Raw genomic sequence first — 17,271 nt, 5'->3', positions numbered from 1 at the left:
GCAAAAATCTGAGGGTAGAAGTTATGTTTAATGTAGGTTTTTTTTCCCTAGAAATCAACCCCTCGCTATATATGAGGGAATTTTATTGTGACTATGTAGATGTGTATTCTGAGCGAGGAAGAGAGAGGAGATTGAGAGTGAAGCGCGAATTACAGTGGATCTGCTACCGGTTGTATCTCTTCATTTTGTTGGATAATATAAAAGGAAGGACTGACTGTTTCTCTGTGGACGTAGCCCAAATTGGGTGAACAACATATATCTGTCTCTCTCTTGTTTTATGTGTTTTCTTTGTTTATATTTCTGCAATATTTTATGTGTTCCATTGCTCTATAATATATAATTTTCTAACAACTAGTACCATTCATGACTATCCAACGCACATGCATATGACCACACTGATTAGCTAGTATCTATCATGCATGTAACCACAACATCAATATAATGACAAGCATGTACATAACCATAATTATTATAACAACCATTAACCAACATACATGCATGCCCAACATACAAACCCATATGATGATCGACTCTTACCCCAAGGTCCAGTGTTGCAACCTCGCTCTAATAATTTGCATTTCTTGTTCCATCTCATCCAACATATCAGCCTCATAACATACCAACAGCATCATGATGACACAAACTTCATAAGGACCATCACGATGCATATTTATCCTACTATTCATGCATAACCATATACATTTAGCTAGATAACAACATGCATCTAGCCCATCCTGTCCAAGTGTTTGAACCTGGAATCTCTGATACCACCCTGTGGTATCATATATCACCCAAAGAGAACAGATTTTGCTCTGGTACCACCCTATAACCATCCATCCCACATTTACCCAATTTCACCAACCCATCAGGGTGAACATAATATGAAGAGTTTCTATGACATGACTCGACCTCCCAACTACAGTTAGGGAAGTGGGGCCTATAAACTGACCACAAACTAACAACTCAAAACATCCCTCAAGGCTACATGACACTCAAGGGCCAAAGGACCACCCCAGGTGACCAAGCCCTGAGATATTTTCTCACGATTTAACCCCCAACTAAATATATGACAAGGCCTCCATGTTGTTATAGGCCTCCAACCACATGAATAACATTGTCTGGGTGCGGTTGTGACCCAAATTGTCCAATTTAGAGGGTGTGTTCCCGAGATCTGAGCCACAATTCCAGGTCAGCCTCCATACCACTGCTAAGAACTTCCTGAAACTTCTCAGAATCATTAATGACATGATAACAAGGCTAAAACCTTCAAACTAAAATCAAAACTTTACTTAGGTTGACCAGAACATACTAGGAATTTCGTCAAACACATGGAAAACATGTAAGCTACAGGTCATGAATGCATATTTGATCAAAAGTCTGAGATTCATTTAAGAATCACCGGGAAGGCCTTATTCCCTCTCCACATAGTTGCAATAATAGTTATTAGTCCCTACGTTCATCAACCAATCCATAACTAAACCATCCATGACAAGAACCATAAATGATACATATCATATAACCAGCATATAACCAAAAAATAATCAGCATAAAAACCATGGCAACCCAACCATAATATCACCAAAATATTGGAAACAAATATCCATGAACGATAATAGAAGAATAACTCTTATTAACATATGAAGATACCAACCAAGTCAGTGACTTCCACGTACCACCCAACCATAGATTGGGCTAAACAAAATCTCTCTTTATGTCAAGCACCCATGCGTCATATTCCAAGCATTAATGTGGGATCTCATGGAATAAACCAAATAAAACCAAACCAGGGTTTCCATATGCCAAACCACACCAAAACTCAACCAGTGATTCCACCTCATGGTCGAACATCACTAACACCAACCAGATCGGTCCCTACCCAATCTTTCCATGGCTCTAGGAACTAGTAACTCAGCCCACAGCCTTCCGGAGCTCCAGAGAATTTTTCCAACCTGGCTCCAAGGACTAGTAACTCAACCCATTGAGGGCTCCAGAGTGTTTGTCCCAACCTAGGCTCGAGGACTAGTAATTGAACCCAAGTTATTGTAGGGATTCAAAAGTGTTTGTTCCAACCCACATCCAGAAGGAATTATGAGCACCAATCAGAAAACAATCAAGTCGAAAAACCCACAACACTATGGCTATCTAGGAAATGGCAAGGCAAGGCTAAAACCAATATCAATCTAGGAAATCATCCATGCCAATTAATACACATAACCATATAATCACATGCATACACCATGCATCCATAAATTAGAAAGGAAAACAGACATGAAACCTATTACCTACAAAGCAATACAGTTGTAGTCGTTAATCCAACTGCACCCTTGCACTTTCTTGCTTTCCGTTGCCTTCTTTCTCCAAATCCAATGTATGCCAAAGTGCTCCAATGACTCTCCAATAATACTCTAAGTGTGCAATATTATGAGAAAATGAGAGAATAGAAGAGAGCTCCAAGATAAAACTGACAAAGGGTTCAACTGCCAAAAGCCATGAACTAATCCTCAGAAGCCTTTTTATCATTGAGGTCTCCATTTTCTTCATTTTCCTCTATTTTTCCTTCAATTTCCCTCTCATGCAAATCTGTGACCCTTCATCTCTCTTTTCTCCTATTTTCCTTTATTTCATAAATAAAATGCCAATTAAGGCCTCTTTTCCTTTCCCAGTTCTTTAGCCAATTTACTTAACCATAAATAGACCAAAAGTGACACCCACTAGGATGTTTTTCCCACCATTCAGCTTGGAATATTTGTCCCATGGCCTTGGTCTTATATTTTTTTACATGGAAAATCAATCAGGGGTTGTTACGATTGTGAAATTGTAACCTTGTATATCTATGTTTAGAAACTGGATCAGAGAATCTAGGATTGAATTGCGATAATTGAGGAAACCAATGAGAGAGCCCTTCACCTGAGTCAAGTAAACAATAAATAACTCTACTATTTGAATGTGTTTGTGCACGTGAAGCACTAGAAAGAGGGAGCATCATCAAGCGAACCATAGGATGTAGAGAAGGGGTATTCCATTGTGGTGTGAAAGCCCCTAGTGGCCATACCTTGTTGCGTAATCAACCTAGAGCTGGTGCTTGAGAAGATGCATCCTTATTTCCCAACCAATGAAGGAGAATATACTTCATACTTTATAAATTGAATTTACTATTTTGGTGTAATTCCCTGAGTGAAGCATCCTTTACACATCAAATCTAGCTCGAGGGTATCTAGCTATAAGAAATTTGTAATGTGGTTGTGTCTATAGTTGGGTGGAGAGCGGAAATACTTTCTTTAGTTTCCAACAATTTTAAGAGAAATATATGAGTATATTTATTCCTAATATATGAACTACAAATGTTGTTAAATCCTTCATGTTTAAGTATTATGTTGGATTCACTGTGTATATGTGCATTGGTAGGATGAGAATTGTGGTATTTTCATACCAATTATGCATGATCAATGTGTTGAGTAGCTACCATAGCTTGCCTAATTATTGGTATGCATTCATTTATGAATACAGAATACTATGTGAAATGGGGGCCATTCATCTATTTTAAATGAGAATATTATGTTATGTATGTTCATGAATTAAGAGGTTAGCCTTATCTATAGTAACTATTCAAAGTCTATGTGCATGCTTGTAATCATTTATGAATCTTTGTGATGCATGGTGTATTTCCAAAGGGACAAAACTGATAGGTCCATGCTATTATTTATTAGTAAGTTTAAATCCATATTCCTTGCGAATTTGAACCAGTGAGATTAGGTTTCCCTAAATAGGCCATAGCAGCCCTATGCTTGTCAATAGAATTGGAAGAACCTATTAAGGATGGGATATAGAGGCAAGAGTAGAAGCCTTGTTGAGGAAATAGAGATTCAAGAAGATAAGGTCTTATTAGAACATCTCATGTTTAATATGGAAGAGTTTACAAAATAACCCTTAATTTGGTGGAAGTCTAAAGATGAAGTCTTGAGTGGCCAAGGAGAAAATTAGAGTTGATCATTTACCTTGGCCAAGAAGGAAATGTCGGGTTTAGTCGATATGTTTCAAGTTATCAAGAGAATTTGGGGATTGAAACCTTTAGCACGAAAACTCTTTAGAATTTTGGGGATGGAATTCCCCTTATTATTTGGTAGAGTTATTTGGAAATTTGGGGTTTGGCTAGCCCCAGGCTTAACCTTGGTCACATAGCCCGACAAGAGCTAGGACCAAGATCTAGTTGAAAGGATGATGTCATAATATTGGCATATTGGGCCCTTAAAGAGTTAAAAAATGTGCCATATGGGAAAAGTTTTGATATATCACAACTCCAATATATATTTTTCACTTAACAACATTTGTTATATTAAATGAGTGCATTAGATGACGACATCAAGATATCAAAACCATAGATAAACTAGAGTATCAGACACCAAGAGAATTGAGGGATGACATCATGACAATGTCATGAATTGATGATGTGGAAATGTTGTGTGGATGACACATGTCACCTGAAGACAACAATTTTTTACATGCCAACATAACAAGTATGAGTGACACATGGAATATGTTAGTAGTGCCACGTGGAAGGGGACAACATCCACTATGTTTCAAGTGATGATTGGTTGTCCACAGTTGATGTGGCATGCCAAGTTGTCATATCAACATATCGAGAGTTCAGGAGGACGGCATCCTAGAAATCATTGATATACCAATATCCTAATATACATGTTAACCATGCCACATGTCAAACACATCATTGACCACCAAGTGAAAGGTTATTATTAGGTAGCAAATTTATGACGTGGCATGATGAGTTAGCCATAGGCCTATCATCTTATCATTGTTTTGCGAAGGTTCTTAGTTATAAAGATTTCTTTCAATTTTTGGATATTTTTTTGTTAGAGTAACATTATGTCAAGCATATTAGAGGATAAAGGATATATTTATATATCTACAACCTAGGCCTATTGGCATATGATGTTATAGTTATACCTATATATTAGTATACTGAAGCACTAGGGATTTTGAAAATTGAATGGTTATAAAAAATTTGATATGGCGAGGGTCTAATATAATGGGTTGCTAGCATATGTGGACATTACAGTGAAGATGCATAGCCAATATTTGTCACATGATAGACACATGGTTGTATGGATGATGAAGTGTCCCTTTAAAGGAGTGAAACTTCAAAGAGGCATAAATTTATGCTCATAGATTAGATTGATATAAAATTTATATTATTAGAAAGTTCTCGATGAGTAGAAGATGATGGAAGTATCATAAATGAGGTAATGGAAGAAAGATGATTTTTGGATTACCCAATATTCATAATGTACCTTGAACATCTGTTGGCATTATGGCACAGGTTTGGGGCTATGGCACTGGTGTTGTCCTTGATGGCAACTCACTTTGGTGACAGATCATAGTTCAGGCACTCAAAATGAAGAAAAAGACATATACGCAGGTTCACTGGACGTTCCAAGGCGCGTATGCGTATACATGCACTTTCATGCAAGGAAAAGCGCGTACATGTGGGAGAACTTATTTTTGGTTCGTGGTATTTAGTCCTTGGTATTTGAACCTATGGTTTTGGACCATGGTATCTCGTCATAAGTGTTGATCCCAAGTATTGGGTCCATGGTATTGAATTGTTATGGTTTTGGACCGTGGTATTGTGAAAGGCCTAAGGCTATAAAAGAGGAAGGAGATCATTTGGCAAGGGGTCATCAGTATTATTGAATATCTGATAAAGTGCTAGATCTAGAATACTGTGATTGGGTTATGGTGCAGATCTGGATCTGAAGGAAGAAGGAACCTGAGCGCAAGGAGAAGGATAAGTTCTTTTGATGGGTCAAAATCTTAAGGCTTGAATGATAGTATCTTTGTATGATTTTGATCTGTTCTATGTGGCGCTTGCTTGATCTATAATCTGGGTAAACTAATATCTGAACATTTGAAGGGGTAAATTATCTTTATAGATCTGTACGCAGGTTCAGTGAAGCGAAGGCGCGTATACACACAGTTTCTGTAAATCAAAAGGGCGTATACGCAGGTTGATTCTAGCATAGGTGCGTATACATGCAGTTTTTGTAAGTCAGAAGAGCATATACGCAGGTTGATCTTGGCCCATGTGTGTATACACGGAGTTTCTGTACATTGGAAGTACGTATACATAGGTTGATCTTAACACAGAGGCATATGCATGCAAGTTTCTGAATATTGAAGTAGCGTACATCTCATAATTTATGTTCTAGCAGCTTCTGTTGATTATTGTAGTGATCTGGGTTTAGAATTTGAGGTGTGATTACAGTTACTATGATCTGGGTACAGTTGACAGAGAAGTGTTTATTTTGATTCAGTTTTGACTGGTGAAAAGGTGATTGGTTGATGCAGAAATTCTTGATGTTTGATTGATGTTATTTGTGGATCCAGTCTGAAAATTTATGAAACGTGGTCCCTGGAAAGAGAAGGTTGTAGCCTTCTGCAGGTAGCAGCCTGCGTACTAGCATCTCAACTAGTACAAGAACTAAGGGGTTTGTAGCTCCCTTCCAGGAGAAGCTGGAAAACGAGAGAGGGTTGTAGCTCTCTGTAGGTAGCAGCCTGCGTACTGGTAAAGGACTGCACCAGTACAGAATCATTGTAAAAAGAAGTTTCTAATTAAAAGAAGATAGAGACGAATTGCAGCAGGTGGTTTTCACCTACATTGGGTATCCACCTTATATCTTGTGTTCTTGTGTGTGGTTGTCTACTGATCTATTTTACTGTTGTTGGTAATTGTTTATATGCATAACTTAATGATCAACATCTGTAGAATAAAGTAAATTGTAAATCTGCATTGTATACGCGGGTTTTCTTATCTGAAGTTGTGTATATACGCGGGTTCATCTAACCGAAGTAGCGTATATGTTCGGGGTTTGAAAAAGAAAATAATTGATCAGATAATACTGATTCACCCCCCCTCTCAGTATTAGTTCCAACAGCATCAAGTCTAAATATGCCCCACAACCCTAATGGAATTAGGGGATTGAGTGTGTCACAAAGTGGTATCAGAGCCAAGATTTAGCACTTAGATCAAATGGGATCAAGAGAAGTGGAATTATCATAAAATAAATAGAAGATTAAGGTTCAACTTTTGGACTCAAAAGGCTTGAAGTAGACAGAGTTAAATTGAAAGTTTTTTGTGATGGCCATATTGAATCTAAACTTGTTAATTTATCGAAATTATGTCTAAATGTGTCGAATGATAGTTTCAAAACAATCTAATCTAGTGATAGGAGACTCAAGGTAACTTAGTCTGAATAATTATTATTTGTGCTTATTTTAAACTAATATTTATGCATGGTATTCTAAGGAATAAGAAGATACAATCTCAGGAAAAAGAAAAAAGGAATGTACAACATAATGGTCTGATATAGTTTGGACAAAACTGCCCATAATAAAGAAGAAGAATCAAATGATAGGATGGTAGTAGAGACAACTCTTGATTGGATGGAGACACTTAGAAACCTAAGGGCTAAACTCAGAAGTTATAAGGTTGATAATGAGAATATTTTTTAATTGTGTGGAATAACATGCTATAGAGTTTTATAACCCAATGTTTCAGACTTCTAAAATGTGTCCATCATCAGGGGAATGCCATTTATCTTGATAAGATTAATGTGAATTGTATAGATATAAGATCTTAGTATATATATGTGTATATGTAATAAGGAAGAACATCATTATTTAAAAAGGAAAATTAAATAAGCTATAGAAATCAAAAAATGGATAAACAATTTAAACTGAGATGATGGTTTAAAACTAAGTAACACATGGAAACCTTTAATAAAATCTACTCATAATGTCAACTAATAAATACACTATTAAAAATTATATTTAATAAAATAATCATGATACAAGATTACACACATTCATAACTTTGATAAAAATAATTAAGCATATCAATCTAGTTGACCCAAATTATTACCCATCCTTATTACATATACACATATATATACTAAGATCTTAGATCTATACAATTCACATTAATATTCTCAAGGTAAATGTCGTTCCCTTGATGATGGACTCATTTTAGAAGTCTAGAACGTTGGGTTAGAAAACTATATAACAGGGTTATCCACACTATTAAAAATTAATCTCCACCTATATGGACTCTTTATTAAAAATGAGAATATTATTAGGGCCCAATAAAAGCCGAAAAAAATAATGTTGTGATATTGAAAAGTTTGTCAGATTTGCAATGAAAAAAGAAACATGAACCCAGTACTAATAATTTTGGCAGGTCGAGGTCCAAATAGGTCCATATCTCGTCTAAAATCTATAAATAAGGACCAAGGACCAGCAAGGAAGAAGGAAGTAGATTAAGAAAAAGACATAGGAGTGCCAGTGAGGAGACTTCATTGAACACCTCTAATGATGGGACTGACAATTTTGATGATGTTAAGCCCTATATAAGCCCCATGTTAACTCTAAAACCCATTATTAATTCTTATACATTAATTAATAGCATTTATATTGTTATATTCTTAGGTAGGCTAGAACATTTCATGGTCCCATTTTATTATAATTGTACCTTGTATCGTATACACACACGCACACACAAGGAAACTTAGTCTTAGTATTATCAAATATTTCCTTGTAAATTATACTCATTGTAAAAGGAGGCTTCCCCCTTGAATAGCATTATAATTATTGATATATTATCACTTCTAAGGTCAAATTTTCATAACATTTGGTATGAGAGTTCCTATGGTTTTGTTGCTTCAAAGGTCATCCTCGATTTTTCCCTATAAATGTTTTTACTGGGAAGTCTTAGATGGTGAAACTTGGAGAATATTGGGGGGGATATTGGGGAAAGTTTGTTTCAAATTTCATATCTTGGTTCACTATATTTTCATAGATATGTTATATGGAATTTAGGGTTCCTGAATGATCCTGAAATAATTTTCAAACAAGTTAGTTTGACATTTTCACTATAGCTTTTTTCTAGGAGGTTTTAGATGGTCAAACTTGGAATATATTAACGATAAGACTTGTGTGAATCAAGTTCAAATTTTACATATTTCCCACTATAATTTTAGAGAATCTCTAAGGAAGTTAGGGTTCTTGAATGCTCCTGAGATACATTTCAAATAGGTCAACTTGGAATTTTCACTATAATTTTTTTCTTGGGAGGTTTTATATGGTGCAAATTGAACCCTATTGAGGGGAAATATGGAGAACATATTATTTAAATTTCATATATTATGTCACTATTCTTTGAGATATGATATAAGAAAGTTAGGGTTCCTGAATGCTCCTAAAATTAATTTTAAACAAGTCAATTCAACATTTTCACTATAACTTTCTTTCTAGAATGTTTCAAATAGAAAAGTGTGGATCATATTAAGGAGAAATAATGGGGAATATATAATCCAAATTTCAAAGTCTAGTTCGCTATACTTTCGGAGTTATACTGTGTGGAATTTTTGGTTTTTGAACGATATTGAAATAAACTTCAAACAGGTTAGTGTTTTTTGGCTTGAGGGGTCCTGACCCAGGTTCATAGTTATTTAGCCAAAAAAATCCCTACACTACTGGCCCTTTTGGCATCAGCCCACAGAACTCACACTGAAGTCTCACCTGAAGCAATATGGGGGGATACTGGAACCAAGTTTCCGCATCCTTGAGATGTTTGTGGTGTTGATTTAGTCCAATTGTGCTTAACTTTGTGCAGGTTACTTCGCGCATTGTTCTGACCTTCAATACCTTCGCGCTCTGTTATAATCGTCTTTCGTGCAGCTCTAACCAGGGGCTGAGATGCTTTCGCGCTGCTATGGGTAGCGACCTGCACTATTTCCCCAAATTACACCACGTATCTTACAGATCTTAGTTAACTTCGCGTAAACAGATATTCTATCTTGTATTCACTTAATCAACACAGTCATATATATTCGTGCATCATATAAACAGTGGAAGTTCAATTCATACCTAATATATTCAATGCATAAAACATGAAATAAATACATAGAAATGATAAGAAACTTCTCTTTATTAATACTTCCAACTATTACAGACTCGACTTACCTTGCGCACTCAGCTGCAGGGGTCTGTGGACTACTAGGCCTCTACGCACTCAGCTGTAGAGCCTTCTCCTACTCTATGACCCAAAACTAGACTTCACACTTCAGATCTTCCACTATGCTTCTATTCCATCATTAGATTAGATGTTTTTCTTAACTACTTAGAGCCTCGCTCTATTTATGCAATCCCATGGTCCGCGGACCATGGGTAGATCTCTACAACCGACATTACAAAAACAAAATTGAGGGCAGACAACCCTATGACTTTTTTACAAGCTACATGCTCCGCACCCACAAAATTCGAAGTCTTTACATTGGAGTTACACTTTTGAACAAAATTTGGGCTCTAATCCCCAAAACTTCCCTTGGGGAATCCCGCGCCCAACAAGCCCTCAACACAAACATCGAGACTCGCCCTCAAGTCACTCTCTGTCGGTGCAGAGATCTTTGCGTGAAGACCTCCCAATTCTGTCTGGATTGCTCCAAGATCAGCAATGCACTGAGTGGTTGCCTGATGTACTTCTTCAACGCGTTGTTCAGAGACCGTTGTGGCTGAACTGTTGTCCTGAACCTTTTCCTGTGTTGCTTGCAGCTGCGCAAGCTTTGCTTCAATGGAGGCTATAATGATATACACCTCATCAATCCACAGTTGTAAGCGCGCCTTCAAAATGGCTTCCTTATGTCGAGAAACATCTACCTGTTCCTTGAGTGCTTTTGCCTGCTGCATCCTCACGAGCCTCTGTGTAAGGGAAACCGTCTGCGCAGTCCCTTTTACTTCGTCATATTTTTGTTGTAGCTCACGCGCCTCTGTCTCTAGGCGTTGTATGTTCGGGTCCTCTTGCAGGGTGGTGAGAACCTCAAATGACTGCTCAAACAGTTTTGTGCAGTATGTCACTGCACTGTTGACCTCCGCTATTATTGTTGTAATTGCACTGGCACGCTGTTCCTTAACCTTTGACAGAGTTGAAGGCTGCACCTTCAATTGTAGTTTGGTTATCTGAAGGTTCAGTTCGAGTTGAACCCTGGCCATTTCTTCCTTTGCCACGCGCACCCCTGCTGTTAATTTCTGGACACACACCTCCACTAATTCCTCTACTTTGATGGCCAACTCCGAGACCATCTAGCAAGCTTCCTCCACCACCTGCATGATCTGTCGGTTCTGCACCACTACCTCGTCGCGCTGCAAGCTCAACTGTTTAATGTTGATGCGCTGCTCGCTCATTACCTGGAGCGCGCGACCCTCCCTGGCTCGCAGTTTTGCAGAAATTCCATCTTGCTAAACGTAGAGCATCTCTCGAGGGAGTGAAACCATATTTAACCTAATTCCCTTCAACCCGCTAACCATAGACCTGTCGGCCTCATTTTCTGTCACGAGTTCTCCATTTGGCAGCACTATGGTGTTGGTCATCCGAGTGCGCAACATTTCCTCAGACGCGGACGTGCCTAGTGTGAGGCTGGTTGACACAGTGCCAGCATGTGGAGTGCACACTTGTAACTCCTGTATCTACACTCGTAGAGCCCCCAACACCATCTGGTGTTCCATGGGGAACTACATGAGGGCCTCTGCGGTGACGTCCCTCGTCGTCTCGTCAATGTCATGTAGATCCCCCTCAGTGAGGGTGATCAGGTCGAACGAAGTCTTCAAAGCCTTCGACTTCTTTCGCGGCCCTGCCTGCTCTCTTGGGCGCAAACGTTTCAGCTGGGTGGACGCTGTCTGTGGGTCCATGCCACCTTGCTTTGTATCTGTCTTTGGCTCAAGTGAAGTCAATTTTTTTCCTTCGCGCTCTTCCTCTGCTGCCTTTTGCTGCTCTTCCACCACTTTCACAATGTCGTGCGCCACCTGGGCCTTAGCTATTGCCGCTTCATTTCTGCATTTTTCTACCAACTGTGCCATCCGCAGTTTCACCTCATCCTTTTACCTCTGCGCGGCGTACTTCTCTGCATCCACCATGGAGCTGGCTGGAGCGCGCCACTCTGGCAGCCACGACTCAAGGACCACAAAGATGACATCGTCTGTTGCTAGATAGGGTAGCTCGCGCCACATCTTCGCGGGGTCCTTCCGCACCTTGGTGTAAACGTGGTGGAAATCTGCCTTGAACTCCGTGAAGCTCTACAAACTGTTGTAGACCGTGGGTGATAACCACGACTTGTGATTAATCCCCATTCTGGCATTCATCTCCATGAACACCTAGAAGATTTTGTTGCCCCTTATCCTTTTCACATCTCTGGTTGCCCACAGTGAAGCATACTTCGCTACCTCCGGCAGGTCCTGCGCAATCATCGGGAACTAGTTCTCTTGGGGCAATTCCCATGCCACTAGTACTATGGACAATAGAAGCCACACAGAGTGAAAAGTCTTACCTTGCTCCTGTGCCTCGCGGCATTTCTCAAGGAACTCTTTGCATAAGTATTTTTCCTAGTTGAACTGGACCCCTTCTGCGGATTGTGCTATTAGAGAAACCAACGGCACGGGCACCCCATCTACGCAGCACTTTCGCATAACTTTTCCTGCCAGTATTTGTGTCATGACCTTGACCGCAAGGTTGTTGATGTTGGAAATCACGTACCCTCTCTTCTTCTTCTCCAGCTTGAACTTCTTCTTCATGGCCTCCACGATGGCCAAGTCATCACTCTTTCCCTCTGAGATGTTCACCGGATCCTCCCCTTTGTAAGGAACTGGGTAATTCTGTGAATCAAGTGACTTATGATGGGGATGGGCTCCTCCAACCACAAGCACCCATCATGCACCAAGAAAAGTAGTTGCCTGATGACAAAAATGGTCACTGGGGCGCGATGGTAATGCGGCACCCAGAGCAGGTTTAACAATCCTGCCTTCTCCACACCTCTCAGCCACTTACGCGGCTCCAACTCTATAATTCCAGTCGGTGCATCCTTCTTCTGGCGTATTATCTGCGCGGTTTCCAAATGTGGGAACTTCTCATGGTCTACGAGATCCCAGTCTTCAAATTTCAGTACAGGCACTCGCCCCAAGTGCGCTCCTTCAAAAATGATGTTGTCAGGGAGCAACAGAGTCTACAGAGAGCTCTTGCTCTCATCTAGATCTTTGGGAACCTTTTCTTTCCCCTTCTGTGGAGGAACATATGCGGGCAGCCTAGTTAGAGGGTCTGCACCTTGGGTGTCAACCTCCATTTCTACATCCTCCTCCTCCTCTACTAGGATTTCTTCAAATTTGTCCTCCTCATCAGCCTCCAATTTGATAGCCTTCCCCTTTTCTTACATGGTAATCTTAGTCCTTAACGGGTTTCTAGGGGATACGTGCACTAGTACCATAGCCTGCTTGTCTTTCTTAGGTCTCGGCGTGTGCAGCAATTTAGGGATTTCTGCAACTATCCCAGCACTTTCTAGGGAGTCTAATTTCATCATGGCCTACACGGCTTCCTCAGTAGTCATTACTCTGGTATCCATGGCTTCAACAAGTGTTGTCATAGTGCTATTCCACAATTCTCTTAACAGCTCAGGTAATTGTTCAAGCAACGAATTTTCCCTCAGAAGATCGAACAAGTCTAGGTTCATGAATGTCTGGGCGCACAACAACTCAATTCTAAATTTTCCAAGTGTTGTCTGTTGGATAGCCCTTTGTAATTTATAGTACCTTTTGAATTTGAATTTGGCCATTTCCCCCACATTTGGTCCATTAATGCTCGATTGGCAGTAGATTTTCAAGAATCTAGCCCATGAAATTTGCCTTAGATTCCTGTCGCCCACTCCATTTGGTCTCAAACCAAGCATCACGTCATGAATAGTGACCGTAATGGTCACTTTCCAATCGACCCGCGTCACAGCACAGCTACCCTTGCGTTGTCGCAAACCCTGTGACACTTTTATACTGCGCGCAGTCCTGACATCACGTTGCTCCCAGGCAGAGTAGTTTATAGTCCTACGCCTCCTTTCAGCTGCCTGGAGCACTAAGACTATGCTTCCGTTGGCTAGTCAGATGGTCAAGCCACCTGTGTATGGTTTCAAATGACTACCATTTACTTTTCCTGGGAAGAGTTCTCCATTTAACTTTACCAACTGCACCGCACCACCATCTATGATCTCCTTAATAACATACGGTCCCAGCCAATGCATTCTGAGCTTCCCTAGGAATTTATCAAACTTACTATCATATAACAACACCAAATCATTCACCTTAAAGGTGCACAACTTAATATTTCAATCGTGCCAGGCCTTTTCGCGCTGCTTTTATACCTGTTGGTGAAATCTAGCCAAAAATTGTTCTTCTACGAGCTCCTCCAACTCTGCGAGCCACTCCTCCAGGTCTCTGCATACCGTCATACCTGTGAGCGCTGCTATGCACAAACTAGGCATGATGTATTCCATAGGCATTACGGATTCTACTCCATAGACAAGTCTAAAAGATGTTTGTCCCGTCAGTTTCTTGCATGTTGTCCTATAAGCCCATAATACTGCGAGTACACACAGGCCCCAATCGCTTCGTTGCGCATTGCATACCTTGTTGAATGCTTCTGCACAGAGAACCTTCTACGCAATTATTCTTCCTTCATAATGTCTCCCCAAAATTAAGAGCCATTTGCACATGTTGGAAATAATACTGATAGGGGGGGTGAATCAGTATTATCAGATCAATAATTTTATTTTCCAAACTGATTTGTATATGCTACTTCAGCTAAGTGAACTTACCTATACACGCGACTGTACTTAAAGCAACTAGTGTATATGCAGAGAACTTTTGATTTAGCCAATTAATCATGCATTGAACTTTAACCAGTATATCAGATATTTATTTGTTAGTGCAGTAAAAGCATATTAAAGCATCACACATAAGCAACACACATGAACACCAAGATTTAAGGTGGAAACCCAATGTGGGTGAAAACCACCTACTGTTGCCATCTCTGTATTCTTTTAATAATAATAAGAAAATCTATTTACAACATTGTAATGGTGCATACTCATACCAGTATGCAGGCTTCTACCTGCAGAAGGCTACAACCTTCTCTTGTTCTCCAGCTTCTACTGGAAGGGAGCTACAACCCCCTAACTCTTGTACTAGCCAATATGTTTTCTAGTATGTAGGTGCCGACCTACAGAAGGCCGCAACCTTCTTTCTTCCTCCAGGGACCACGTTTCATAAATTTTCAGACTGGATCCATCAACAACATTATAACTGCAATTCAATCATTAAATACATTTGCATCAACTGATCACTGAAACTCAAACATCACTTTCTAAATCAATCACTTTGACAGTCAATCTGATACTGTCACCAGAACCCAAAACTCTGCAACAGCAAATAGAAACAACTGAAACATACTTTATAAGGTATACGCTACTTCCATGTGTCGAACCTGCGTGTGTATGTGCTTTTACCAAAGCAAACTAGTGTACAGATCTGCAAATCAAATTTATGATGTATACACTGCTTTGATATGAAAAACCAGCGTGTATACGCTCCTTTTCTAAAGTGAACCTGTGTATAGATCTGTAAATGATGATTTAAACATTACAACTATTCCAGACTTCAGTCATACCCAGATCATCACATTTATAGACTACAACATGCGTCAGTTATTCAGATACATGATCAAACCATATAAAGATAATTCATTTCAAGCCTTAAGATCCCGATACATCATTAGATCTTATCCTTCATCAAACGCTAAGGTTCATCCTTGGTTCAAATCAAGCACATCACCATAAGCTAATAACCTGCATATTAGATCTCACACTTCATAAAATATTCGATACTTGCACACCTTGGCCTAATGATCTTCTCCTCCTTTTATAGTTTTAGGCCTTAATCAATACCATGGACCAATACCACTTAGGACCAATACCTTGGACTAAACACCTAGGGTCAATACTTCGAACCAGATACCTTGGACCAATACCATGGATCAAAATACCATGGAACAAATACTTCGGACCTAAAACTTAGTTTCCAAGGTATACACGCTTTTCCTTTTGTGAAAGTGTGTGTGTATGTATACGTGACTTGTATATAATTAACCTGCGTATACCTATCTTTCTTCTTTCTATGAAGACTGATCTGTAATTCTTTTACATGTCGTACTGCGATCTTTCATTTGAGTGAGTTTTCATTGTATACTACTCCTAAACTAATTCATGCATTTTGTCACATCTGCCACGCACTCTGTCACATCTGATATATCTTCTGTAGATTCATCTAGTTACCATATACAAGTGAGTTGTTCTGCTACAAGTGGGTTGCCATCAAGTACAACACATACATTATAATGCCAACAATCTCCCCCTTTGGACTTGATGGCAACAACAACACCAAGTCACTCTCCCCCTTTGACATCAAGGGCAAAGGGCTGACCAAAATGATGACTTTCAATAGCTGAATATTGATCATGCTCCCCCTAGGCACATGTTGAATTATCTGATTGAACTCCCCCTTTGTTCATGCTGAGATGTATTGTATCATCCTTGCTCCCCCTGAGCACATGCAGAGTCTGCAAATATTTTCAAGCAAAAATAACATGACTCTATAACTCAACTAAGTGAGTTTGACCTTCCTATCACCAATGACTCATACATACATCCATTCTCCCAACCAAGTGGGGATATACCAAACTTGAATCATCCACCCAACCAAGTGGGGATATACCAATTGTTTATACATGACTGAAATATAGCAATTATTACATCATCCTTCCCATGCATAGTGGGGGTACAAATTACATCATATGACCAAAAGGGACTCATCAAAAGACTACAACAAATAGTGTTATGAAACCAGCTTCAAGGAAGATAGAAAAGATAAATAAATGTCTTAGAATTTAGCCTCTTCAAGGGGGCAACCTCCTTTACATTACATAAATGAACAATTCTTTGATGATACAAATGACAAAACCTCCTTTCTATATATAGGAGTCTAAGGAGTCACAATATAACCCAGCCGACCTAACAATAATAATATAAAGCCACAAAAATAACAATAGGGGGATTATATGGGGCACAGTAATAACAATATGGGGACAATAGGGGCACAACAATATTAATAAGGGGTACAAATACAATAGTAATGGGGTAATCACTAGTATTATAGGGACCCAACAGACAGACACAAATTATTACATCATGGGTCTTGATATGACCTTTACATTGAATGATATACATGATATTTATAATAGAGACCAAAAATCTAAACAAGACCATGATAGTCATCAGCAACTATCATACACCATGTATGATCTGCTCCATAAGCATTTGTTAACAGCATCCAGAC

This window comes from Pinus tabuliformis, chromosome X, assembly GCF_031772625.1.
Source record: "Pinus tabuliformis cultivar Carrire ecotype Pingquan chromosome X, CPIR1, whole genome shotgun sequence".
Taxonomy (NCBI): Eukaryota; Viridiplantae; Streptophyta; class Pinopsida; order Pinales; family Pinaceae; genus Pinus; species Pinus tabuliformis.
This window is presented reverse-complemented; position numbering follows the sequence as displayed.